The 26,167-nt window shown below is 47.2% G+C and overlaps 1 protein-coding gene across 2 annotated transcripts in view; it reads right to left on the bottom strand.

The window, feature by feature from the left end:
* Nucleotides 1-26,167, bottom strand: part of Fstl4 (follistatin-like 4) — a 433,607-nt gene that overhangs the window by 225,040 nt on the left and 182,400 nt on the right.

Raw genomic sequence — 26,167 nt, 5'->3', positions numbered from 1 at the left:
GATGCATGGAAGGGGCTATAAGTGACTTGTGGTCAGATGCATGCCACAAGCATCTTAGGGAAGGGTAAGAGGGTGGCTGTCCCTGCCCAGGATGATAGGATCATGACACATTCAGGAAGGCTCAGGGTTCACCACTGCATGGTCCAGGTGTTGCCTAGGGAACCATGATATTGATTTCTAGCGGGGGCTATGCACATTTTCACTCTACAGTGGCCCCCACACTTTATGTAGTTGGTCTTGACTAGTCATAGCCATGTCATCAGGCAGCTACATAGAGAGGGCATACATAACTTATCATCTGTATCTGGTCTCTTGGTGACATGCTCTCTCCTGCATGCTATGCTCGTGACTGTGACTAAGTTTGCAGGCTGTGAAGGAAGTGCAGCCATGTCCCACACCTTGCATGGTGTTTAAACATGATTCCTAAATACAGTTCTCGGGAGAATAGCATGTGAGTCCATCATGCCATCCTGAAAGACCATGCATGGAGCAGCAAGTTAGGAATGAACAACTGCAGGCTTCCTCATTCATTCATAAACCTATTGAGTATTCTTTTGTGGTAGAATATTCTGTACGTTGAAGATACGTTAGTGAACAATACATACAACCCACCTCTCACCTTCACAAACAGATTAGAGAAGAGAAAACTGACACAAAACCGTGGCTGTTACTAAGGAATAGAAAACCAGAAGACGCGGTCATGTGGTCACAGAGGCCCTCTGGGAAGAGGTAGCTTTTCAGCAGTGATAATAACAGATGAGGGAACGAACCTGAAGTAATCTGAAGATTGGTCAAGGCCCTGGAGTGGGAATAGTCTTGAGTTTTGAAGGAGGAATAAGAGGGGGCTGGCATGAAGGGCAGCAGAGGACAGAGGATGAGACAAGGTCAGGGGTCAAGTTGGAGTTGGAGCCCCTGGAGCTTTGACTGCATCATGAGTCCAGTGAAAGCTGATAGAGCGAGAGAGGGATGTGTGGTGACTTATGTTCTTACTAATGCGCTGTGGCTCCTGGGCGGGACAGAGACTGAGGAGGAGGAGAGCTTGGAGGCTGGCGTAGCTATTGAAGCAAGAGATGCTAATGCTGCCAGCCTGACTTAGGCTGAGACCCGGGGAGGAGGGAGAGGCAGGGCTTGCAGGCGAGTGGGTGGGGGTGCGAGGAGAGGAGCCTGTGTAGGTTTGCAGCTGAATAACCAGGAGAATGGTATTTCTCAAGCTCACAAGGGAAAAATGAAACAAAGCAAGAGATTTGTTCAAATTATACTAGGGGTGAGAAGCCCATATGGTGTCCATTTGGAGACAATCAGGGGTTATTGGCCTTTTCAGCCTGGAATGTGAACAGAGGGGCAATTAAGGAAGATTTTAAAGTTTGGGGGCTGAATGATGTCATCGAAAGAGGGGGGGAGGGAGGGAGAGGGAGGGGAGGAAGGAGGGAAGAAGGAGGAGGAGAAGGAAGAGGAGGAGGAGGAGGAGGAGGAGGAGGAGAAGAAGGAGAAGGAGAAGGAGAAGGAGAAGGAGAAGGAGAAGGAGAAGGAGAAGGAGAAGGAGAAGGAGAAGGAGAAGGAGAAGGAGAAGGAGAAGAAGAAGAAGAAGAAGAAGAAGAAGAAGAAGAAGAAGAAGAAGAAGAAGAAGAAGAAGAAGAAGAAGAAAGCTTCACTTAAAACAAAAAGTTACATTCACACAATTTTCAAGTGTGGGGAGTTGTAAAATTCAACAATCCTACCTCTGCATGGGAAAAGGATGTTTAATCAGCTCATCTGGATGGATTTAAAAGAAGCGGGAGGATCAGAATATCTTTCCCTTTTGTGCCTGTATGTTGGCACATCTTGGAGCCAGCCCTTGAACCCCTAGAGTGCTCTGGCTTCCCTGTCTTATGTTCTTAGTGGGATGGGGAAAGTGGGGGGGAGGTCAGAGAGGGAAACAGAATGCAGAGAGTGCCCCTTGGTATCTCTATATGGATAGACTAAGCTAGAACCTGGCCTTGGATCTTTTACTGCAAGACTTAGCAAGACACTTGCTTACTGCCTTCGTTTGGCCGCTCAGCCCTGCTAACTGGAGCTCCGTCCAGACTGCCCCTAGTGGCATTTTACAGTCTCTGTACTGGGAGCAACAGTGATAGAGGCTGAGGGAGCTGAGGTGATGTGGGATGTTAGGGTGATTCATGTGAGGACAATGGGGGTGGGAGTGACGAGCAGGGGGCAGTAAAAAGTACAGGACATTTCTTCCCACAAGGAGCTCAGCCCCATGCCTCATGATTGAGGAGGCCACAGAGTCTCTTCCTGAAACGTCCAGGAAGAATGGATCAAAGAGAGGACTTCATCCCAACCTAGCACTCATTCAGTGTGTATGCCCCAGCCAGGGTCCGTGCCTCAGGACAATCTAGTCATCCCAAAGTCTGCATGCAGATGTTCCTTGAATCACAGGACTAATACTTAGGTTCCAGTGCTTTAGCGGCTTGCCACTACGTGTCATCACTTGCTCTAGGGTCAAAGGGCAGACGAGCAAGGCTGTGTCCATCTTTGGAACCAAGACACATCAAGAAGGCACTCCGTCTGAAGCTATCAGAGGGGTTACCTGTCTCCATGATTTCAGGGGATGCCTCAGGCCTCCCTCCGTTACAGTAGCAGCTCAGGGGGAGAAGGTGCCTCAACTTTCTAACTATTCAAAGTCAAGGCACACAGGAGCACAGAGTGACTTTGCTGCATGTGGCACTAAAGATGTCAGGCGGCGCAGGAAACCCTGTCAGGACAGATGATGAGGCAGGCCTGTCAGGGTGATAGAAGCACTCCCCTGGGAACACTAATGATTCAAGAAGGTCATGGAGAACTTGAGAGGTACACAACCTGAGGGGACTGTTCTGAAGACGGGGAATCAAAGAGGGGACGCTTTTACTTGGCCCACTAGAGTCAAGGAAATGACGTCCTGTGACAAGGTCTGCGTTATTCCAGCAGTCCCTAGGATTATAGTGTTTAGAACACCCAGGGCACTAGAGTTCTCTATGGTTTCTCTCACTTCCTCTCCCACACTGTTCCTTGTTGGGGATACGCAGATGCTCAAGGGATGGATGGAGGTGTCCTCCGAAGTCACCACTGTTCATATCCAGCTGAAGCATGGCTATAACAATACTGCCAGTGACCATGTGGTCACCATGGGCCCTGGCTCTGAGGACACTGTGGAACATCCCTGCTTCTGTCTTGTCTCATAAACACAACGTCAAAGAAAGGGCACTGGGTTTGGGGGTCCAACAGTCTTGAGTTTGGCATGTGAAAAGTCAGAGACTATGCATCTCTTGTGGACAGTAGAACACGTGTAGTAGTGAATTTTACATACCTGTTCCGGTCCCTGAAGCACAGTAGGGACTGAAGGCTGTTCCACCTTTCCTCTTTTCCCTCTGAGCAGATGATTCTAGTAAAAGGCTGTCTACGGGACCAGGGTGTGGAACAACTGGCTGCATCTCTAAAGCCCCGGGTTTGATCCCTGGCACCATGTGGAATTTGATGTGATGGCGCTCACCCACAATCCCAGCACTTTGTAACCGGATGCAAGAGGTTACCTTTGGCTACAAAATGAGGACCACGTGAGACCCCATCTCAAAATTAGTAAGTGGAGAACTAGGCAGATATCCCCTTGTAAGAACAAGACACAATACGCCAAAGCCACTATCTACATCAGATTGCGGCCAGCTTGGAAGCTGTTGAGATTATCTAGTCTGAGTGATGGTAGACAGAGATCTATGGGACCACAGCATTCATTGCACTCGGCCTTTCTAAGAGCTGCGTGGTGTAGAACACCTGCACAGGTGATTTCGCAAACAATGCTTTTATCTCCATCTTTTATTTGCTTTTTATACATTCATTTATTCGTTCACTGATTTATATATATTATATAATTTGATCATAGCAGCTCCATTATCCTCTCTTATTGCCTTTCCTTCCCCCAATGGAACCCCTTCTTCCCAAGTCCCCTCTTACTTTCATGCCTTTGTTTTCAAGGGGCTACCATCAAGCTGCATTTAATTAGCATTGTTTGCATGAGCATGAGAGGATGGGGTATTGAAGGAGGGAGGGCAACTTGCCAGTGGCTACATCATTGAAGAGTATGAGCCCCCTACCCCAGCAACCCTTAACTGTCTGTAGCTTCTCAGAGAGGGGTGGGGTCTCATGAGCCTGTCCTCCACCCAGGATGCATTGCTGGCTGGCTCAGTCTTATGTAGGTTACCACCACTGCTGCGAGTGAATGAGTGTAATATGTCCCCACATGTCAAGCCCAGAAGACAGTGGTTCTCAGCACTCCTTCCCACTGTCTGGCTTCTACACTCCTTCTTCAGCTGTGTTCCCTGAGCCTTGGAGGAGGTGATATAAACATCTCATGTAAGATTGAATACTCATTTGTCAACAATTTTAAAAATCATTTTGTTATATAGTTTAGTTTATAATCTTTCAATAAAGATATACTTTGGCTGAAGCCACAGCTCGTCCTGAGAGATTCTGTTAAGCTAAGGGGTAAGTAATCTGTCCCAGTCTGAGATAAAGTGTGGCAGCTAGACTCTGGTCCATAAGGCACAGGCTATCTCCAAGTTTTGAGTCCCTGAAGCCACATCACAAGCCTCCCCACCTCCAGTCCTGTGTTCAGATGACAGAGAGGCAAAAAGGAAAACAGTGCAAATGTGACTCCAGTTGGTTCAGCAAAAATCTAATCAGCAGACTTCAGTGGGGTGTGATTAAGGCCCAGTGGATCTCCCAAGACTCCTGTGACATCTGAACTTCATGGTTAGCAATTCAATGCTTTTAATAGCCCTTCTGGGTCACTCTCTGAACTCTAAAATGTGAATCACCTATTCACTCATTGAATAATTTTGCCTTCCTACCATGGGCTAGGACCCTCTAATGCATAGCCACAGTATAGAATACAGCAGACAGAGATCCTGTCCTCAAAAGCTATGCAATTCGTGGCTGCTGTCTACAGCTGAGTAGTTTGGGCCTGGCACACACAACAGGCCTAGCGGGGAAGGAAATCCATCGTCTGCTCCTCTTGCCCAGCCACACGCCTTGGCAGGGGGCCAGGTTGGACTGAATGAAGGGAAATTATCTTCTTTATGCAAAAAAAAAATACTGTCTACTTGCTGAGCCAACAACCCATAGGGCTCTGTTTGCACTCAGTGGGAACTTTCCTTGTGACTCACACAAGGCTCTGGAGTGCAGTGGTTTTAGAGAGATGGACTCAAACTGTCTCAGGACCATGACTGTCTCAACAATACCCTCACAGCCTGGTGTCACGGCTAAGGGCATCTCCTGGTTGATAAGAGGCCCTTGGGAAAGCAGGCCTCAAAGTTAGGACAGAATATGGAAAGACGGTGTATGGAATGAGTGAGAAGCAGAATGACTCCAATGCTTCTAGGACTCCTGTCTGAGTTCTAAGGGCCTTACTGCTGTCCCTGCTGACCTTCGTCCTCTTCTGTGTAAGGAAACGGGGAGCAGACTTCTCGAACAGCTCCCTGTTTCCTGACTAGCATCACTATTAGAGGACAATGGAGTCCTTTCCCACAGTGGCAGGAGAGACAGGAGGAAGAGTGAGGCAGAGCTGGAGTCTATGGGTTTGAGGGCAAGAGACATGTTCCCCGCCATCTGCACACCATGTTGACAACAAACTTAGGGCCCCGGGTTACCTGCCTAATGAGGGCTCTGGGCAGGTGGGCAGTGTTGCCTGCGGACTGGGCTCTGCTGTAATTGGAGCAAGTCCTCAAGCTGGTGTCCAGGCAGCAATCATTAGACATGACACTAACAACTCAGCTTCCTCATGATATGTCTCCACAGCCAATTAGCAGCCGAGGATGCAGAGGTGGACCATGGGTTAGGGGTGATCGACATGGCTTTTTGCTTCCTGACAGAGCAGGTCAGTGAAGGGAATGGGAAGTGGAGCAGAGATGGTAGGTAGAAGCAGTAACTAACTGAGGGGCTGGGGAGGAGTTGTCCCTGGCTAGAAATGTGAACCTCAGTCTTCATATTCCCTAGCCCCAGGCTTGGAGCCATGTCCTTCCCATTAACAAGACATTGGAAGAACCTCCAAGCCCTTTCTTTAGTTTGGGTTTGTTCCTTCCAGAAGGGAGGGGACACCGAGGCTTCTAGTCTTGAAGTCATCTCCGTTCCTGCATGTCTTGTCTTGTGGACACTGGTGCTCTCTCAGATGCCCGGATCTCAGTGTGAGTTGAATTCACTGAATATGAAAACAATCCCAATACTCCTCCCAGCAGTAGTTTTCTTCCCACCCTAGAGCGTGTGCCGTCCGGAAGGTGCCAGGGCTGTGCTGAGGGCAACAGACTCTTCATAGGAGGAGAGAGCCAGCAAATTGGGAAGAGGGGTACTCCAAGGCCCCTCCTGAAACCCCGAGTAGGAAAACAAATCATTCCTAAAAAACAAGTGTGAACTTACTTGTATGGTGTTAGGATTTTGATGGAAATTGTCCCTCACAGGTTCAAGGGTTTGAAAACCTGGCCACTCCAGCTGGCGAAGCTGATTAGAGATACCACAGAGCCTTCAGGAAGTGGGGTCTACCGGGAGAAAATGAGTTACCGGAGGGGGTTGGACAGGAACCTTGAGGTTTGTAGCCTGTCCTTACCTCCTGATCTGCCTGCTCTTGTATGCGGAGATGCAAATAAGCAGCTATGGGATTCACCTTCCTTCCATGCTGGGCTGTGTTCAAACTGAGTCTGAACAAACTTTTCCTCCTTCAAATTGCTTCTTCTCAGGTCTTTGGCCAAGCAACAATGAGTAAAAATCAAAAGCATGAGGTCATAAATAACACATGAGTAACTCCACTTTGGGCGTGGGTCCCTTTTGAGAAAGAATTTTGAGTAGATGGATTTAAATTTATCTCAGTACCACTGTTGCTCTCCCACTGCAGGTCTCTGAAAACCTCCATATGGATATGAAAGGGATCCCAGGCAGTGGGAGGAATGAGGCACAACTTTGATCCCTTGGAATGCAATCTGCTTGTGTGTCATCCCAGGAGACGCAATCGTGTTTGTGTTGCCTGAGCTGTGACTCTGTAACTTGTCCCAGGGCTGCTTCTGGTACCCTCCTGGGTAGGGAATGTCGAGGAACTCTATATACGCTGCTCAGAACCAGTGAGGAGGGATAGCAATAGTGGAGATGGGCTCCAACCACCCACAGCCAGGCACCCATCATGGCCATAACCATGCATGAGACCTGTGCACTGTGACATCGGTGTTCTGCTCAGTTGGGTGGCAGCCACATAGTCCAAGGTCCCAGCTGCCAAACAGTGAAAGAGAGGCTGCCACCCAGGCTGCAATAGTAGCCCATGCCAGATTCTATGTAGAGCAGGTCTCCCTAACTCAGCATATCCCCTTTAAGGACTTCCTCTGAAGGCAGTATTTTAAAGGATCCTTCCCTGCGATTAGCTAAGTCTCTGGTCAAGGCTGGCCTGAAGTGACACACAATGCAAGGGATACTCTGCCTTCATTTTGTTCTTCTTGTTAACAGGGAACAGACTGTGCCCCTCCCACTGCACAAAAATGCCAACGCCATCATTCCAATCATCTGCCTTGTACCTCAGGCTCTAATTTTGGAAATGAGAACCACTGAGGCTTATGCAAAGAAAGGGTTTCAACTCTTTCTGCTTGGTCTTAATGGGGGAAGTGGGCTTTTAAGAGTTGCACACATGCTGTTAAGAAGAAACAAGCCCTGAGCATCCATGGACTATAACCTCATGACAATTCCTTCTGGCATGTGCCCTACATGGGGATGTGATTAAACCAGTGGCCTGTACCTATCTTACTCTTGGGAAGGCTGCCCCCCTCAGAGCTATTAAGAATAAGGAGCCACCTACTTAATCCTTGATAGGGATTCTCTGGCCAGTCACCTTGCAGATGAGGAATTCAGGTGAGACTGAGCATAAAGATGATGATGATTCAGTGTGGTCTGAACTCTTAACCAAGTGCCCCATGGGAATGGCCTCATTTTATATTCACAACACTCCCCCATGTAGGTTGTTTGATTCCCAATGTATAGGCAGGGAAAAAGGCAGGAGGAGGGCTCTGCCCCAGGACACTGTGGTACCAGATCCTGTGCTTATGACCATCTCTGGGGCATGGAAGAGAGGAGATGGCCAGGCTTTAAGCTCATTCATTCATACTTTAGAAACTTCCTCAGAAGTAGGACCCCTTTTCCCAGTTACTTCTTCCTTCTCATTGACACATCCCCTCCGTGGAGGGAGGGAGAGCCTCCCTGGGGTTACATGAACTATGAACAACTTACAGGGTGTGTGGGGGCGAGGAGATTGGTGGAGACAGACTATGGCAATCAGTGTTGGGAAGTCCAGGGATGCAGCTTTCTTGAGGTGTCAGTCATCCATAGTGGGAACATCTTTGATAATGTGCTCTGCCTTTTAGTCACAGTGGTCCTCCAAAACTCACTGGTTCATCAAACCGAGTTTGAATGGAATGGCTTCTTTGCTTTATCTGGGGTACACAGACATTTTCACACTTCTCATCAGGAAAAGTAGCTCACTGACTCTGTCACAATTGGGGACACTCAGGTGCCAATGCTTGCAGGTCTTTTAGGTCATTTGGCTTCCAGACTCCCCAGGTAATCCAGAGTAAAAAGGGAAGATCCCTGTGAGTTAGGCATGCATTCCCTGTGAGGTTTCTATTCCCTGCACGAGGTCGCCATCCCTCAGCCACTTCCCAGAATCCACTGGCACAGTCCACATCAAGATGCAACTTAGGTAGAGGCTAGAGTCTCTTCTCCCCTGCTTCAGGGTAATTGGGTCTGCACCATGGTTCACACATTCTTGTTTTCACATCTCTGATTATTGATTAACGGCAAGTCATTGGCTACAGACTCACATTGCATACCACGAGCATCGAAACGTGAGCTGCAAATAAGTGCTCACAATTACTACTTGAGAAACAATGAGTAGCCACTGGACATATAAAACACTTGGGAAATGCAAGGTGCATTTTGACTTGTCCTAGCAATTGTCCTGTCTCTAGATAGAGAACAACTCGTGGGGTGTGGAGTGTAAGTGGAAAGTGAGATTTTTACACATCAGGGGCAAACTTGAAAAGAAAAGAAACACCTGCAGAAAGGCCAGCTGAGTTAATTGTCTTTGTTCTATCTGCTGCCCACATGTGCATGGAGCCCCATTGTCATCCTCTTCTGAAACCCAGCCTCATTCTAGTGAGACCCCCTGTGGGGGTGGGGTCTCACTGTGTCTGCTTACAGCCCACCATCTCCTAGGAGTGGGGCTTAATGGGGAAGTGGCATTTGCAAGGAAAGGGTTCAAGGAGTGGCCTTAGGACAGTGGTATCTGTTGCCATGACAATGAAAATAAAGTCTCCAGCTCCTCAGTACTATCTCAGCAGGACCTGGGAGGAGAATGGCCAAGTCAAAGCCTTTACAAGTTTGGTTAGAGATGTATATTCATGAACTTGCAAGAGAATTGGGGGAAGAAGCTGTTCGGGCATGCCTTGGCTCACTGTGTGTGCTGCCCTGGACAAACTCATTACTGTGAGATTTTACTCTACAGAACAAAAGGGGAAAATGGAGCCTTCGAAAGTGTTGAGCAGGCTTGCTTGTGTCTTCTTTCCTCAAGTTCCCCATGGACCCTTTAACATGAGTCTCCATCAGGTAGATTAGAAGCAACAAAATCAGTCATGTTATCTGGTGTTGAGGTACACACCCGTTATTATTAGATACAGAGGTGCATTCTGGGCTGTGCATAACTCTAGCTTGGCAAGGTAAGTGAGGGGACAGTTATCCAAGGAGACACGAGAGTTTCAGTCACAAGCACACTCTACCCCCTAATTCCTGGTAAGTAGTAGAGAACAGTCAAACTTTCCGTAAGAGTCTTGGCAGAAAATAACTACGTGCGATCAGAACTTTTGGCAGAACCAGGAGAGAGGCAGTATGTCTTTGAGAGCAGGAAGTTCCAAGTCAGAGGCAGCAAATACGGGATTCTACCACATCACCCCCACAGAAGGCAATGGGGATCTCCCCTTTCCCAGGAAGCCCTTCTCACTTCTGTCGTTGTTCTAAACGGCTAAGGTATCGGCATCACTGTTTGCATCAGATTGAAGATGGCGCCACGTAACCTACTGGACACAGGATAGTGGAGGCCACAACTAATCTGCTGGACCTTGGAGTAACTTGGTATACACTGTTCTCTGAAAAACCTTCCTCATGATGGTGGTGGAAGGATTAAGAATTTTAATTACTATGAGGATTGATGGGACCCATAAGAGGTGCTCATTCAGTGAGGGGTAACACAATTCACTCACCTCGCCATTCGCTGGGATCTGATCATTGCAGCTTAAGGTACTAGTGACTGAGCAGAGAATCAAATAGGCAGACACATGTCCCTTCCAGATCTTATATTCCAATGTCAATTGTCAGCTGCTGGAATGTGGGGCCTTGGGTGATTGGCTCTGCTCCCACCCCACTAGCCAAATGGTTGAGTTTTACATAGAAGCCTTGGATTGCCCTGCCACAAATGGTCCTCATAGAAATGGGCCGAGACGGCATCTTTCAGGGAGCTGTACCACATAAGCTGCTCACAGACATCAAATGGGGCGGATATGCTTTTGAGCCTTGCTGTGTGTTGTTACAGCCTAGGTCTGCTAAGTTTGAAGAGGGTGGGGTCTGCTTCTTCAGTCCTACCTCATTAACAGGCACCTGGCTCTCCTACACTGCTTCAGCCTGTCAGGGAATGGAAGAGAAATTTCTTGGAGTGGTAACACAGAGAAAACCCAAGCTGTTTCCTTTTCCATGAATTGAAATCTTGCATGCTTAAAACCAGAGCTCATTGGAATTCACCAAAACCTAGAGAGGTTCCCCAGAGACCCAAAAGGCTTAACGGTCCTATTTGTTTCTGAGGCAGGGGACGCCACACAATCCATTCTACCTGCCTGTCCACATTAACATCATTTTCTGGTCTGGTAGGTTACAGTTGGGTGGAATTACCCACTAGAGAGTGGCCGGGCACCCATATGCTGTAAAGAGTGCCCGTTTAAGCCTGGAGATTTACTAGAGCGCCATATCTGAGGTTTGAAGATTACGGGTCAAGTTACTTGTCAAGATTTACTTTTTCCAGTCTCAATGAAACGGTTTTGGTTCCATTTTCTGATTCCCCCTTTCGCAAACATTCAGTGCACCATACAGAGTTCTAGGTAAACACAGAAAGCCGAGATGGATTTTACATTCTAGTGGACAGAGGTTTAGACCATACACAATGAAATACATCAATATATAAGGAAAAAAAATCAGATGGTCATAAAGGCTAATGAAAGAATGGCTACTTTGGGTGTCTGGGAATTGACCCTGAGGAGGTGACATTTAAGCTGAGTGAAGAGCAGACTGTGCATCCCAGGCAGAGGGACAAGCTAGTGGCAAGACCAAAGAGATCTTGTGAAGGAGAGGAGACCAGAGGGGCTAAAGTTTAGCAGAAGTGGGGGAATAGGAAGGAGGTTAGAGAGGAGGAACAGCCACGTCCAGAGAAGGGTTCTGTGTTTTATCGGATGCCCGACTGGAAGGCCCTGGAGGGTTTAAGTGGGAGGTAATGCCGTCTGATTTCCATTGGAAATGGATTACTCCGACTGTTACATGGAGATAGAATCATAATAGGGCGAAAAGAAGAGGGAGGGAGGCCAATGAGCGCCTTTCACATGTGTCAAGATGAAAGATGACAATGGCTGTGACTAGGGCAGAGTCATAGGGATGGAGGGGAGTAGACAAGATCCAGGGTGTGTGTGCTGGAAGTCGAGTTGATAAGATCCGGTTGATGGATTAGATGCTGTGAGGGAAGGTGAGAAAATAAACGGAGTGTTTTCCAGAGAGAATAACTCAGCATCCAGGTATATTTCATTCTTGTCTTCTCTAGTTACTTAAACGTACATATGTATTTTTATAAGATTGGAGTCAGAGAGGGTTCTACATCATTGTTTTGAACTTAATATTCTTTTTCGTGAACATTCCCACAAGTTGAAATTTTTAATGGCCAAGTAATCTCTCACCATATAGAACACATCGTAACTTCTTCAACTTATCACCACTTGGCATTTGGTAGCTTCCAATACGTCTGCTATTAGAAACAAGGCTGCAGTGAACGCCCCGGAACATGCCTCTATGGGCAATCTCTGAGGGTCTTGCCTGCAATAAATTTCCTGGAGCAGAATTACTGAGTCAAAGGCATTTTTTTTTAAAGGGAGGTCTGATAAATAGGTACTGTCAACTGACTGGCCAGAGTTGTCGCTGTTTGATATTCTCATTGGCTACATTTGAATGTTCCCATTTCCATCTACCATCAGCCAAACTGAACTTTTTTTTTATTAAAAAACCCCATATTCCAGAGCCCAGCATGATAGCATGCACCTAAAATTCCCGAACTTGGGAGGTGGAGGCGGGAGATCAGCTTAACACCAGCTTCAACTATGTCTGAGGCAAGCCTATACCTCATGAGCTTTGTTCAAACACAAACGAGAGACCAGAGGCAAACCAAAACAGAGCATTGTCTATCCCACAGCCTAAAACATATGATGCCACTATTTTAATTCATGTTTCCTGATAGTGAGGAGTGGCACATTTCCAGTATTTAATGATAATGAAGGATGTGTATGTACTATGTTCACATTTTAATTCATATTTTCTTCTAATTTTGCCATTTTGTTTATTACTAAAAGCTTCACTATCTAAAAAAAAATTATGCTATTTACATTAACATCTGTGTGTATCGGTGTATAGGCCCACGTCTGGAGGCCCGAAGAGGACACGGGAGTCCCTGGAGCTGGAGGTTGTGAGTTACCTGACATGGGTGCTGGGAACTGACCGCCAGCCTTCTGGAAGAGGAACAAGGGTTCTTAACCACTGAGCCATATCTCCTGCCCCCGAAGGCGCTCTTATATGTGTGTTTTCCCTCACTGCAGCTAGTTTCTCCTCCAGTTTTCCACCTCTCACACTATTTACTATCTAGCAGCTTCCCTGCACCGTGCCTTCCTTCTGTTTGCCTTATCAGAGCGCCCCTCACCTGAACAAAAGCTCCCAAATATCTACTCATATTTATCTAAGCTTACTGTTAGGATTTCTATCTACTTTGCTAGTCTTGAAAGGTCCGATGTCTTCAGTGACTTGTAGAATGAAACACTGTCTTATGAGCTGTTCCCTGAGTGAGTAGTCACGGGGACGGTTTGAGCAGTACTAGTCCCCTCTTGGGATTTAGAACACACTAGTACTATTTTTAATGTTCTCTCCCACACTCTCCTCCCTTCCCTGAGAAATCTATTTAGCCAGGCTTGGTGGCATAGGCCTATAACTCTGTTCCCTGGAGGCTGAGACAGGAGGATTGGGAGTTAATGTCTACCTGACCTACAGAGTGAGTTCGAGGGCAGCTGGGGTCAAGAGCCTCCCTGACTTGTGCAGGCCTGGCTCTGTCCCTTGGACCTGAAATATGGAAATGAAAGCTTACATCTGTTTTGCTTTGCTGAACACTGTTGTTCCCTAGACTTTCTTGAACACAGAGTCTGTTAGGATTGCTCTAATGTGTTTGGGGACCAACACTTTAGAAGTACCCTCGTATCTACCTGGTACCTGGAGCCAACCATTTTTGTTGTTAATGCTTAATTGTTTGTCCCAGCACTGTCTCAATTTCTTGCATTTGGAGAGGGAAACGTTTAGTTAGATAGCACTGGCTTAGGCTACGCAATCTAAGGTTTGCTGGCGGCTTCTCCATTCAGTCCCACTGGCATGTTAAACTCTCACGCTCTTCCTATTCCAAACAGTAATGGCTGGTGTTGGCTTATTTGGTATATAAGCCTTCAGGATCACTGTGTTTTCTTTATAGAAATGATAACCTTTATATCTCCATGAAATGATACCCTTTCGTTTTCTCCCTTAGTGTTTTAACCTTAAATTTTACCTGATTTCCACTTTGTCTCTAAAACTGCTTCTTTTGCTTTCTTCTTCCGGCTTCTGACTAATAGATTTTTGCTAAATCTTAAGCTCTCCTGAAACCCTTTGGGCCATTTGGCTTTAAGTGTGTGTCTTTTTTGTTCTCCTGTTCATCAAAAATTTATTGAGAATTTTGTACAGTGCCAGTGCCGGGCACCAGGGAATCCAGTGAAGTTCATAAAACAAATATGATGCTTACCTACATGGAAAGCAGTACAGTGTGAAAGACAGACATTAATCAATAATTCCACAGACCCGGAGCTACTACAATGGCGGCATACGGTTAGCCCTGTGAGTGACTGCACACTGTACAGGCTATAACGGGATGGCATCATGTAGCTTGGTGGAGCTGTGGACTGACTTTTCTAAGGAAGGAGGATACTGATAACTGTTAGGGACAGGGGAGTCACTGGGATTGTCAGGATGGAGGAGGGCAAGAAGCACACTAACAGCTGGTTGGCCAATCACAGACAATCAGAGAGTGTGGTCACAGCAGAAGCGGGAGGGACTGGTGGGACTGGGCTTAGCAGCTTCACGAAGGGGGATTTGAACCTTTGTTCTAGAAGGAATAAGAAGTCATTAATGCTTTAAGCAAAGAGGGTTACTGAGTTAGAGCACCAGCTGTGTGTGTGTGTGTGTGTGTTTGTTTGTGTGTGTAGGTAGGTGTGTGTGTATGTGTATGTGTATGTGTATGTGTATGTGTATAGGGGTGTGTGTGTGTAGGTAGGTGTGTGTGTGTGTGTAGGTATGTGTATGTGTATAGGGGTATGTGTATATAGGTGTTTGTGTGTATAGGTGTGTATATAGGTGTGTATGTGTGTGTGTAGGTAGGTGTGTGTGTATGTGTATGTGTATAGGGGTGTGTGTGTGTAGGTAGGTGTGTGTGTATGTGTGTGTGTATGTATGTGTATAGGGGTATGTGTATATAGGTGTTTGTGTGTATAGGTGTGTATATAGGTGTGTGTGTGTAGGTAGGTGTGTGTGTATGTGTGTGTGTATGTATGTGTATAGGGGTATGTGTATATAGGTGTTTGTGTGTATAGGTGTGTATATAGGTGTGTGTGTAGGTAGGTGTGTGTATGTGTGTGTGTATGTGTATGTGTATAGGGGTGTGTGTGTATAGGTAGGTGTGTGTGTATGTGTGTGTGTGTGTGTAGGTATGTGTATGTGTATAGGGGTATGTGTATATAGGTGTGTGTGTATAGGTGTGTATATAGGTGTGTATGTGTGTGTGTAGGTAGGTGTGGGTGTAGGTGTGTGTGTATGTGTATGTGTATAGGGGTGTGTGTGTGTAGGTAGGTGTGTGTGTGTGTGTGTAGGTATGTGTATGTGTATAGGGGTATGTGTATATAGGTGTTTGTGTGTATAGGTGTGTATATAGGTATGTGTGTGTGTAGGTAGGTGTGTGTGTATGTGTGTGTGTATGTATGTGTATAGGGGTATGTGTATATAGGTGTTTGTGTGTATAGGTGTGTATATAGGTGTGTGTGTGTAGGTAGGTGTGTGTGTATGTGTGTGTGTGTGTAGGTATGTGTATGTGTATAGGGGTATGTGTATATAGGTGTTTGTGTGTATAGGTGTGTATATAGGTGTGTATGTGTGTGTGTAAGTAGGTGTGTGTGTGTGTGTGTGTGTGTAGGTATGGGGTGTGCATGGATACTAGAGGTCAATCTATCTACCTTGATTTTTGAGACAGGACACTGTTGTTAGCCTGAGGCTCATTAATGTGGATATGATGGCCAGACAGAAAAGCCCAGAGGATCCTCCTGTCTGCACTTTCCTAGAGCTGGCTTTACATGTGTTCACCGCCATGCCCAGCTTTTTGCCTATGCTCCAGGGATCAAACTCATGTCTTCATGGTTGCCTGGCAAGCATTTTACCCAACTGAGGAGTTCCCCCAGTTTCTCCACCCCTACTTGCTGCTCTTTTCTTGAAAACAGAAACAAAGTCTTGCAGTGAGGAGCTGCAGCCCATTGTTCACAATTACACATGGCGCACACACCTTCTCACCTCTGTGTTCCCTGATGTCACCGAACTGTTCCCTGATGTCACTGAACCGGTCCGCTGAAACTGCCTAATTGAGTCTCTACCATGGAAACAGGCAACTGTTCTCAATCAGGGCTTTTTCTCCCTGGAGAGCAGCTTAATAAATATTTACTTACATACGCCCTATTATTGTTACCCCCAGATGCCCAGTGTCCCAGCGGGAAACAGATTCCAGGGGTATAAGAAGGAATACAGGGTGGTTGGTTAGGAAACCTCCATGCTTCTGGGCAACGACTAACTCTCTCTAGGACTGGAACAGAGGCGAGAAGAGGGAGCACAGGTGGATTTGGAACAGACGTGGGCTACACACTTGGGCAGACTCAGAAGCACATTGGATGTTAGGGGAGAGAGAGGGGACCAGGGCACGCCCCAACACTTTCTTTGACCTGTGCAAATAGATGAGCAGTTGTTTCTCTCACCAAGCTGTGGAACTGGTTGAAGTAGTGTTTTGTTTTGTCCTGGAAAGGGGTCAGGTAATACAGAAAGATCCGTTTGGCTTAAGGCACTTTGAGCCTAGTAATGGCCGAATAAGAGGGCTTGGAAGTGACCTGTGGGCAAGTGCTCCAGCTGACAGTCACATTGTCACGTGCTGCGAAAGAAAGTGGAACTTCAGGCACAAGGCTCCCGGGCTTCCAGAAGAGAGCATGGGGTGGGAGGCGAGGCAGCTAAGATCGAATCTCCCAGATGTGAGTCCGAGCAAAGATATTTGGTAGTTAACAGTGAACCCACGCTGTGCGGACTTGGATTATTTTCAGTGAATTTGAGAGTCTTTGCTTTTTCATTAATAAAGTTTTCTTAACTTTGTTTTAAAATTTCGTAGCATCCGACTAATGCATCTTTGTCCCTTTCCTGATACTGTTCTGTCTTCAGCATCACAGGACCAAGTTAGTCCTTTTTCCTTCCTCCCCTCCCTCCTCCCCTCCCTCCTCCCCTCCCTCCCTTCCTTCTTCTCCTTCCCTCCCCCTGGTTTTTGAGTGGATAGTTACCAAGTCATTACATACCCCTCTAATTACACACGCTTTAATTTCATTACTGACTGACTTTGAATCTCATGGCCATTCTTCTGTGACAGTTTCTCTTCCTGGGTTGTTTGGTACATTTATCAATTGTGTAGTGTGTGAAGAGGAACACTACTTTTCAAATAAGAAAGAGCAGAAAGATGGGATTTCTGAGCAGTACAGTCTGCAAGAGCCTTTCTTCTGCCTTCACACACAAACGGCATTCAGACGGGGCCCAGGATCCTCGGATTATAATCTTTTGTCCTTGAAATACTCCAACCACTGATCCATTATCTTCTGGCATTCAGTGCTTACAGACAAGAAGCCATAAATGGATTTTATTTTCCTTCCAGGATGTTAGAAAAAAATGTCTTTGTGTATGGATTTAAAAACTTGTTGCAGGGACCATGAGATGGCTCGGTGGGTAAAGACATTTGTCACCAAGGCTGACAAGCTGAGTTCAATACCTGGGACCCACATGGTGGAGGGAGAGAACTGAACACCACAAGTTGTCTTCTGACCTGTGTTTGTGTGTGTGTGTGTGTGTGTGTGTGTGTGTATGCACACACATGCACAAAGGAAAAAATTAAATTTAAAAACGAATAAAACCTTTTGAGAATGTGCCTACAGGGTAGGAAGTGTTGATAAGAGGAGAGTGGGTTGTTTCGGTGGAAGAAGCAGATTCCCAGGAAGGAATCCATGAAGGCCTATGGGAAGATGCCTGAGATACTACAGACAAATGGACACAAGGTACAAGAGGGGGTGGTGTGAAAACTACAGAACTTTAATAGTCACAGGATCCCAGGCAAGGGGTGATGAGGGACACGGAAGGGTTGTGACGAAGTGAAGAGGCCAGTGCTGGTTAAATCACAAATCTACCACTCTGCTTGCACTTACCTTGAGGCTCACACGTCACAGAAGTGAACCCGGCAAAGAGGAATGTTACACGCAAATGAAATCAGATTTAGAGGGTGAGTAGAGCCCTTCCCTCTGCTGGCTACTTAGCACTCCCTTTGAGAAGGTCTCAGGAGCCAGGAATGTATCTGGATATGGGCTGAGAATGAGATTTCATGGGAAATAATTTATAACTATACCACAGGATCATGACGAGCATGGACGTTCCAGAGTTCACACTCTTTCATTTCTCTGGCCCGGCTTGGTAAAGGCCATCAGAGGATGCTGTGCTGTCTCTTACTCTACCTGATACCAATATTACCCATGAGGAAACCTGTAGAGGCCCACGGCACAGTGTGTTCCTGCATTGCCTGACATCTGTCATGCTGCCAACAGTCCTCTCCCAGCCCGTATGACATCTTCATCTTGCTGAGATCAGGGGGAAGGTTAACTGTCATTCCTGTCAATAAAGTCAAGTGGCCCAGGATTGCCAGGCTGAAAGAGTGTACAAGACAACACCTTGCAGTCCTCTTTCTCTATGCTGGGAATCTTTAAGTGCTAACTCAGGGGCATCTTGGGAATATCATTTTATTCCAAAGGTTCTCTGTATCCCTGGATAAAGATGTAATGGGAGAGTGCTCCAGATCCTAGACTTGTTATCCACAATGGCAGAGAGAAAGCCCCTGCACCAGGCAGGCCTGTGTCTGATGGTTTGCCCCTCCTGAGATACAAGTAAAAGGCTGTGCCCAAGGGGAGAGACTCGAGGGTCTGTGGGTTTAGTATACATCCACTCAGCCCAAAGCCTGCACCCTGGAGCTAGACATCATTGCCATAGAACTGTTCTTTCTCTTCCCCTGGTAGGAGTTGGATGTGACTTTATTGGCTATAGTTACGTATGATTGTTCAGTCATTCTCTGGGTCAACAGTTCTTGGGGAGGAGAGCACCATGAATGGGTCCACACTGGGGGAGGGGTGGCACAGAGGAATGGGGGGGCACTGTCCTGGGGCTTGGCCTTGGACGAATGAATGCCAGGTCCTCCTGGGCAGGGAAGGGAGGAGATGGCTCCTAATACCTGGGCTACGGCAGCTCATGGAGCAGCTCCTGGGTACTACTGAGGGGAAGGGGCTCAGTATCCATGTGAGACACCCAGAAATAAGAGTTATCTATTCTTGTAGCAGTAGACAGACAGCGCAGGGCCCTTATAAGGTGTTTCACTAGGCTCACAGTTGAAATGGGTTTGGGCTACAAGGAAATATCACAGAACACACCCACATCTAATGGCCTCTGCCTCAGGAGCCTACATGGAGTCCTAGTCAATCAACCAAACATGGCTTAGGGCTGGTCCTGAGCCCTTCCAGTTAGCTGGGTGGCAATGCTGTCATAGCTGTCATAGCACTGCCAGGTTTGGACTGAGGCATCTTCCTGTAGGAAGCAGCTGGAGCTGGTCTCAGGCCATCACCTATCCTGGATGGATGTGCCAAGGGTCTCCATGGGGACCACCTCCATAGGGTACTGTAATAGGGTGGTGACTGGCTTATGCTCCTGGCAGAGGTAAGAAGAGGGTCTTAATAAATTCTCAGCCATCACATAAGAGCCGGACCCCACAGCCTTCTCTTGCCTCTACCACAATGCCACACAGAAGAGGCAAGTATCCTGGAGAGTGTGATGTTAGCTTACAAGGTCAGTTCCATCCTGAAGACAACAAAGGAAGCATCCAGGCCTATCAGCATGGCCTGGTTCAAGGTCACCCTCAAGGATTAGCAGGTTACTGCTTCAGAAGTACCTGACTGAAGCATGCGTTTGACTAGGTCTTGATATATGTGGCCCATGGTAGCCTCGCGCTGTTCATCTTCCTGCCTTAGACTCCTGAATGCTAGGGTTCCAGGTTAGTACTTCCACACCTGGCTGCCCCGTAGGCTATGAGTGCACATAGTTTATGAGGAGGTGGTCCCAGATGCACAGACAGGGGGTTGTGGAACAAAGCAAGGGAAAGAAAGTGGCCAGCAAGGGTAACACTGGTGAACAGGTCACTGCCATGGCCAGGGGGCCCTCCTGAGCAGGATCTAGGGGATGCAGGTGGAATCCATTGTACTAGGAAGCACCTGTGGAGTTGGTACTCATCCATCGACTCACGGTGATGGCTGTGGAGGGCTGTCCTGTGGACATCAGTTCTTGGACTATCTCTGCCTTGTGAGTGCCCAGAGAGTCCCTGGATCCTGGCAAAGTCCAAGGGGGTTGCCAAAGACATATTGAGTGTGTGGGGAATAGTGAGAGCCAAGAAGCCAGGGTGGCCCACTGCTGACTGCTACAGTGAGAAAAACTGTCTAATGGAGACATAGCAAAGGCAGCCAGGAGTGGATAATCCATCAACACAGAGGGCAGAACAAGATGAACACTTGAGCAGGAGGCCAAAAGTGACCGGTGTCAACAAACAGACCTGCTGAAATGGAGCCACTTGCTCCAGACTATAGAGGTAGCTGGCAAGGTTAGGACCAGAGAGCCCAGAGCTGACTCCCATTTCTGGCACTGGAGCCTACCCTCACTGAACATACTGATCTACACACAACAGTCAGCTGCAGTCCCCTTGGGGAGTTCAGCTTCTCTTTTGCGGGGTCACCAATGCAGTGGACAGGCCTGAGGTAGGTGGGTGCTCATGGATAGAACCCTTGTCGTATCTTTGCACTGAAGGCAGGAGGCTCTGTTTCCAGTCATGGCTCAGTGGCTGGTGTTTTTCCCTTGATGGAGGAGTTGGGTAGGTAGGAAAGTGACCTGCCTTTCCTGTCACACTGAACCAAGGGACTCTCATGCCTTGGGTTTGAGTATGCACACCAATAAGGTTTCCAGATGTGCATACCAGCAGCAGGACCAGGCAGTATCACATCTCATGATCTGAGGTGGGAATAACCTTTAGATAAGCTATTGTCTGAGGATGGCAGTACATCTACCCCATGGGGTACTAAGAGCCTATCTTTCTCCCTCTGACGACGACGACGACGACGACGACGACGACGACGACGACGACGACAACGATGATGACAACAACAGATCCACATGACTGAAAACTGATAGAATGACATATCTTTAAGCTCCCAACAATTTCTCTTTGTTGCTAATTATACAGATGTGCTTCTCTACGCAGCTGGTCAGCAGAGTGAGAGGCGCTAAGTAGGTTTACGCTTGCGTGGAGTCAGATCCATTTTTATCGAATCTCGTCTGGTGCAGCTTTCTTGAGATGCAATGCCGGTGCTCTGTGTGTGTGTGTGTGTGTGTGTGTGTGTGTGTGTGTGTGTGTGTGTGTGTTTGCACGAGCACATGTGCTTGAAATCTACCTCTATTCATCAAAATTAAAAGGAGAAATTTTAATCTTTTCTCTTTTTTCTTTTTTTTTCTTTTTTTTTCTTTTTTTTTTCTTTTTTTTCGGAGCTGGGGACCTTTAATCTTTTCTCAACCAGAGTCAATAAAAGTGCACTCAGCAAAACCAATACAATATAGCATGGTATTTATTTATCTATTTACAACATGTTTTGTGTATCGGTGTTTGTGTGTGCCTGAGTGTCAGTGCCTGAAGGCCACACTGGTATCTTTTTCAACTGCTTCTCTACCATATTGTTTTGGAGGCAGGGTCTCTCATTGAGGTTGGAGCTCACCAGTTTGGCTAGATTAAGGTCGACCAGGAAGCCCCAGGAATCCTTCTGCCTCTGTCTCCCAGGGCTTGGGTTATAAGTGTGCACCACTGTACCTAGCTTTGTGTGTGGTTGCTGGAGATCCAAACTTAGGTCCTCATGTTTGATCAGCAGTCACTCAAACACTAATCCATTTCACCAGTGCCTATACATAAAAAAAAAAAACAAAACAAAACAAAAAACAAAAAAACAAAAAACAACAAAAAAAACCCAAACAAACAAACAAAAAGCACCCAACAGCCGAAACAAACAAGCAACACAATTCCCATGCAGTTTATGTCATCTTGAACCCTGGTGGAAGTAGGAAGGAAGAAACACAAAGGTCTCTGTGCTGTGACTCCCTGGAAAGTCATGCAGCCCCCACATTAAATGCTATCTTTTCTTTCAAGCCATAGAGCCCCAGTCAGGCTTTCAGAGCCGGCAGGACAAACCCACTCACTAGACAAGGCTGCATCGCACAAGTGACCGGAGGCTGTCACCACTTCCACACTTCACCCACCGCCTTTGTCACTTCATTTCTCGTGCAGTTACACACAACACATCGGCTTCAGAGCGACGGTAGGTATTTTGTTTATCTCATGAAATGTGAACCCAGCTCATTATGTCAAATATGGTGTTTTTGAACAATACGTTTCCAGATTTAGCTCATCAGAAAACTGTTAGGGTCTAAATATGCTCACAGCCATATCATTTTGTCTCACATGGGCCACCATGGCCCCTGCCCAGCTCTGCCTCCCTTTGTAGACTGCCTGTATACAGCACCTTCTGTGTGACAGGTGACTATGATATGAGGATAATTAATAACTAAACAGAGACAGTGGAGTCTGAACGTGGACTTTAAATTGATTTGAAGTCCAAAATTATTGTATCGTTCCTATCTCTTCTTTCCAGGTGTAAGAAAGGGGGAAGGATAGCTCCATTCTTCTATTGGTTTGAAGAAGAAATGGCAACATTTATGCAATGCCATCTAGAAAGGGGCAAACACCTGGTTATCCAAAGTCTCCAAATCGGAGACTCAATCTTCATACTTCTTGGCATTGGTGCAACTTCTGTAGGGAAGTCTGCTCCTCCAGACCAGTGCATGTGGCTAACCCTCCTGACCCTTCCAACAGGGAAAGTGTCAGGCTTCTGGTGATGACTTCTGGGACCCTGTTCTCTGGCCTAGATGTGGTCAGACCTGCATATGTTAGTGGTCCTGGTTCCTCCAGGCTAGTTGCTCTGTGATTTCAGTCTGGTGTTTGCAAGTGTCCAAGACTTGTCACTGCCTCACGGAACCCTGCCTCCCTTGCATCCGGGGAGAGGCTCTAGCCTGTCTTCTTCTCTTGCACTCTATTCCAATTCAATGTCACTGCTCGTAGAAATGATTCAGGCCATGGTGCTCCACCAAACCAAGCTTTTGAATGTGGTTCTCTACTATGAGCGCACCCTACACTCCTCTGCACAAGATCCTTGCTGGCTTTTGGTTTCAGCATCCCTTCACAGAAGACACTGGTCCTAACTCTTTTCCTTCTGGGCAGGGCATTCATGTGTGGCTGTATGTCTTCATTGGACAGACAAGAGCATGTTGGAGCCATGTCTGAATGGGGGATCCCTCCCCAGCTCCCTACAGCACCAGAGACATGACAGGAAATGTCTGCTAATGACGAGACAACTGAGAGAATGGGAGAAGGGAAAAACCACAATGTACAGATAGACAGACAGACTCATCTGACTTGTCTTTGGTCTTCAGAGGAGCCTGATTAGGGTGCTGAGTATGGTGAGGAAGGCTGAGGACAGTGGTGCCAGAGGTTGCTTCAGAGCTAGTCATCAGTCTGCCTAGCATGCAGACAAACAAGTCCTTCCGCAGCTACCTTTCTGATAGCTGGGCTGAGCATGAGCACCCCTAGATTATTGCCCCATTGAGTGTGGCCTATGGAGTGCAGGCCTCACCTCCTGAGTACCCTCTCTCAACCCTGATATATGGCTGATGTCTTGGGGTACATTGTCTCAGTCAGTGTCCCAGTCTCCTGGGCAAATCTTTGAAGGGCTTGAGAGCCAAGTACATCCCCTCCAGTGACCAGGAAACTCATAGTGGAGACACCAGCCAGGGGTAGACTGACTTTCCAAGGATAAACTGGGGGTGGGCTGCTACAAGTCACATTGGGTATCAAGCATAGGCTTTCTCTGCCAGAAGCAGACAGGCTCTGCAGGGTCCTCTTGACCTGTACATCTGTTTATCAGAGATGTGGCAATATTAAAATGGAAATTCTTAAGGATTCTTTAGGTGAGCTTTGAGTTATACAGTTTTGTGTGTATGTGTGTGTGTGTATGTATGTGTATGTGTGTGAGTGTGTATGTATATGTGTGTGAGTATGTGTGTATATGTGAATGTGTATGTGTAAGCATGTGTATGTATGTGCATGTATGAGTATGTGTGTATATGTATGTGTATGTGTAAGTGTGTGTGCATGTGTGTGAGTGTGTGCATGTGTGTGAGTGTGTGCACGTGTGTGTGCATGTGTGTGCATGTGTGTGAATGTGAGTGTGTGCGTGTATGCGCACGTGCATGTGCGTGCATGTGGAGGCTGGAGTTTGATGTTAAGCATCTTCCTCAGCTGCTCCCCATCTTACGTTTTGAAATGCAGTCTCCCACAGAACACGGAGCTTGCTGATTTGGCTGGACCAGATGCCCAGCAAGTTCCAGGGACCAGGCTATCTGCTCTCCAGTGCTCAGATTACAGGCAAATACCATTCCATTACAGTTGGCCCCTTTTTAATCTTTAAGTTTAACTCTTAATTTTATGTCTATGAGTGTTCCCCTGCATGTATGTTTGCACATCATGTATGCAGCTGGTACCCACAGAGACAGAAGAGGGCATTATATTCTCTGGGCCTGGAGTTACAGACAGTTGTGAGCTGTCATGTGGGTGCTGAACTGGCATCCTCTGGAAGAGCAGCATGTGCTCTTAACCTCAGAATCATCTCTCCAGCCTCCGCGGCCGACTTTTTACATGGGTGTTGGGGATACGAACTCTGGTCCTCATGCTTGCATATCAAGGGTTTTAGTGACTGAGCTGTCTCCCCAGACCTACACTTTGAGTTTTGAAGAAAGAGATAAAAGACAATCAATTCTCTTTGGAACAAATCCCATGAAAGGCCATAAAACATGGACAATTTACTGTGGGAGCAGATGGCAGGCAGGGGCGGGTGAAGCAAGCACCCAGCTAACCTTTTAGTGGGTGCTGAAAGCTTATATGTGCTTTATAAATGCAAGGGTGATTTCTGAGACAGACCATGGGACATAAATCTGATGACTGCTGTGACCTTCATTTCTCCCAAGAAGTATCTTTGCCTATCTATCCCTCCCTGGGAGGCATCCGGGGCAACACAAGCCCCACCAAATCCCCAGGCTCTTGTCCATAGGCATGGCAGCATCTGCTTTAGACTTTGTGCTTGTCCCCTGATCCTAACAATGTTTGGCTCTGAGAGTTCGCTCCCCAGAACTCTCAGGACCATCTGGTCTCACTGCCACGCCCAAGCACACCCCGTTGTCTTTTCTGGTAACTCCTTTTCCACAGCCCAGGCTCCTCCCAAATCCTTTACAAAGGTTCCTTTATCCTACACTTTTTCATTGTTCTGACTGAACATCAGAAGCAACTACTCAGAGGGGACATTTGGCTCGGAAGGTTTTAGGACCTTCAACCCACAGTCACTTGGTCTCATGTACTTGGGCAGAACATGGCGGGGGCATGTGGTAGAGGCTGTCCTCTCCTTTTTCCCAGACATGGAGGAAAGAAGAGGAATACTAGGAGGTCCTAGATGAGACGTAGTACTAAGGATGCACCCTTAGTGACATGGTCTCTTCAACTTGGCCCCAACTCTACCTTTTACAGCCTCCCAGCAATACCATCATAGTAAGAATCTCCCCATTGATAAACCTACTCATTAGATCACAGCCTCCACAATCCAATTGTCCTCAGAAGCACCACTGCAGACCCAGATATTGGCTCCACCAATCCCTCGGTGCATTCCAAATCTGGTCAGCTTCTCAGTTAAAATCCCCCCATGTTTCCTACTTCAGTACACACCCCTGGAAGCTATGTCCTCACTCCACTGACTCCCTCCTTGGACTGTGGATCTGAGTTCCAGCTCTGTCCCTGTTCCTCACTAGCTGTGTGGCTCAGTGCATTGTGCACTCTCACCAGACCTTGTTCTCAGGAGCTTTGACCTTTGTACACCACAGGGAGGCGCAGACCTAGAGTAGGAAGGCTGGGGAGTGCAGAAGGCTCACACAGATGTACCATTTCTTTTTAAGTTCCAGTGATAGGTGCCATTCTGGGACGCCCTGCCCCTCTATTACACCACCCATGTGTCCTCACCAGGGAAGCACAAAGGTGGTGAGAATAGCCCTGGAGGTTATCTTATGTGCAAGTCACTGGGATAGCCTTCTCTGATGTCATGCTATCACCAGCCCACATGACAGGTGAAGAGGTCAAGGTACAGAGGGACATAGGGCTTTGCCCAGGGCGTCATGTGGCTAAACTGCCAGCCCAGGTTGCCTATTCCCACTAAATCACTACGGCTTCTGCCTCTGCTGAAGGCTTTCCTTAGTC

This window comes from Rattus norvegicus, chromosome 10, assembly GCF_021556685.1.
Source record: "Rattus norvegicus strain SHRSP/BbbUtx chromosome 10, alternate assembly SHRSP_T2T, whole genome shotgun sequence".
Classification (NCBI taxonomy): domain Eukaryota; kingdom Metazoa; phylum Chordata; class Mammalia; order Rodentia; family Muridae; genus Rattus; species Rattus norvegicus.
Note: the sequence above shows the minus strand (reverse complement) of the source record. Positions and strands in the feature narration are given on the sequence as shown.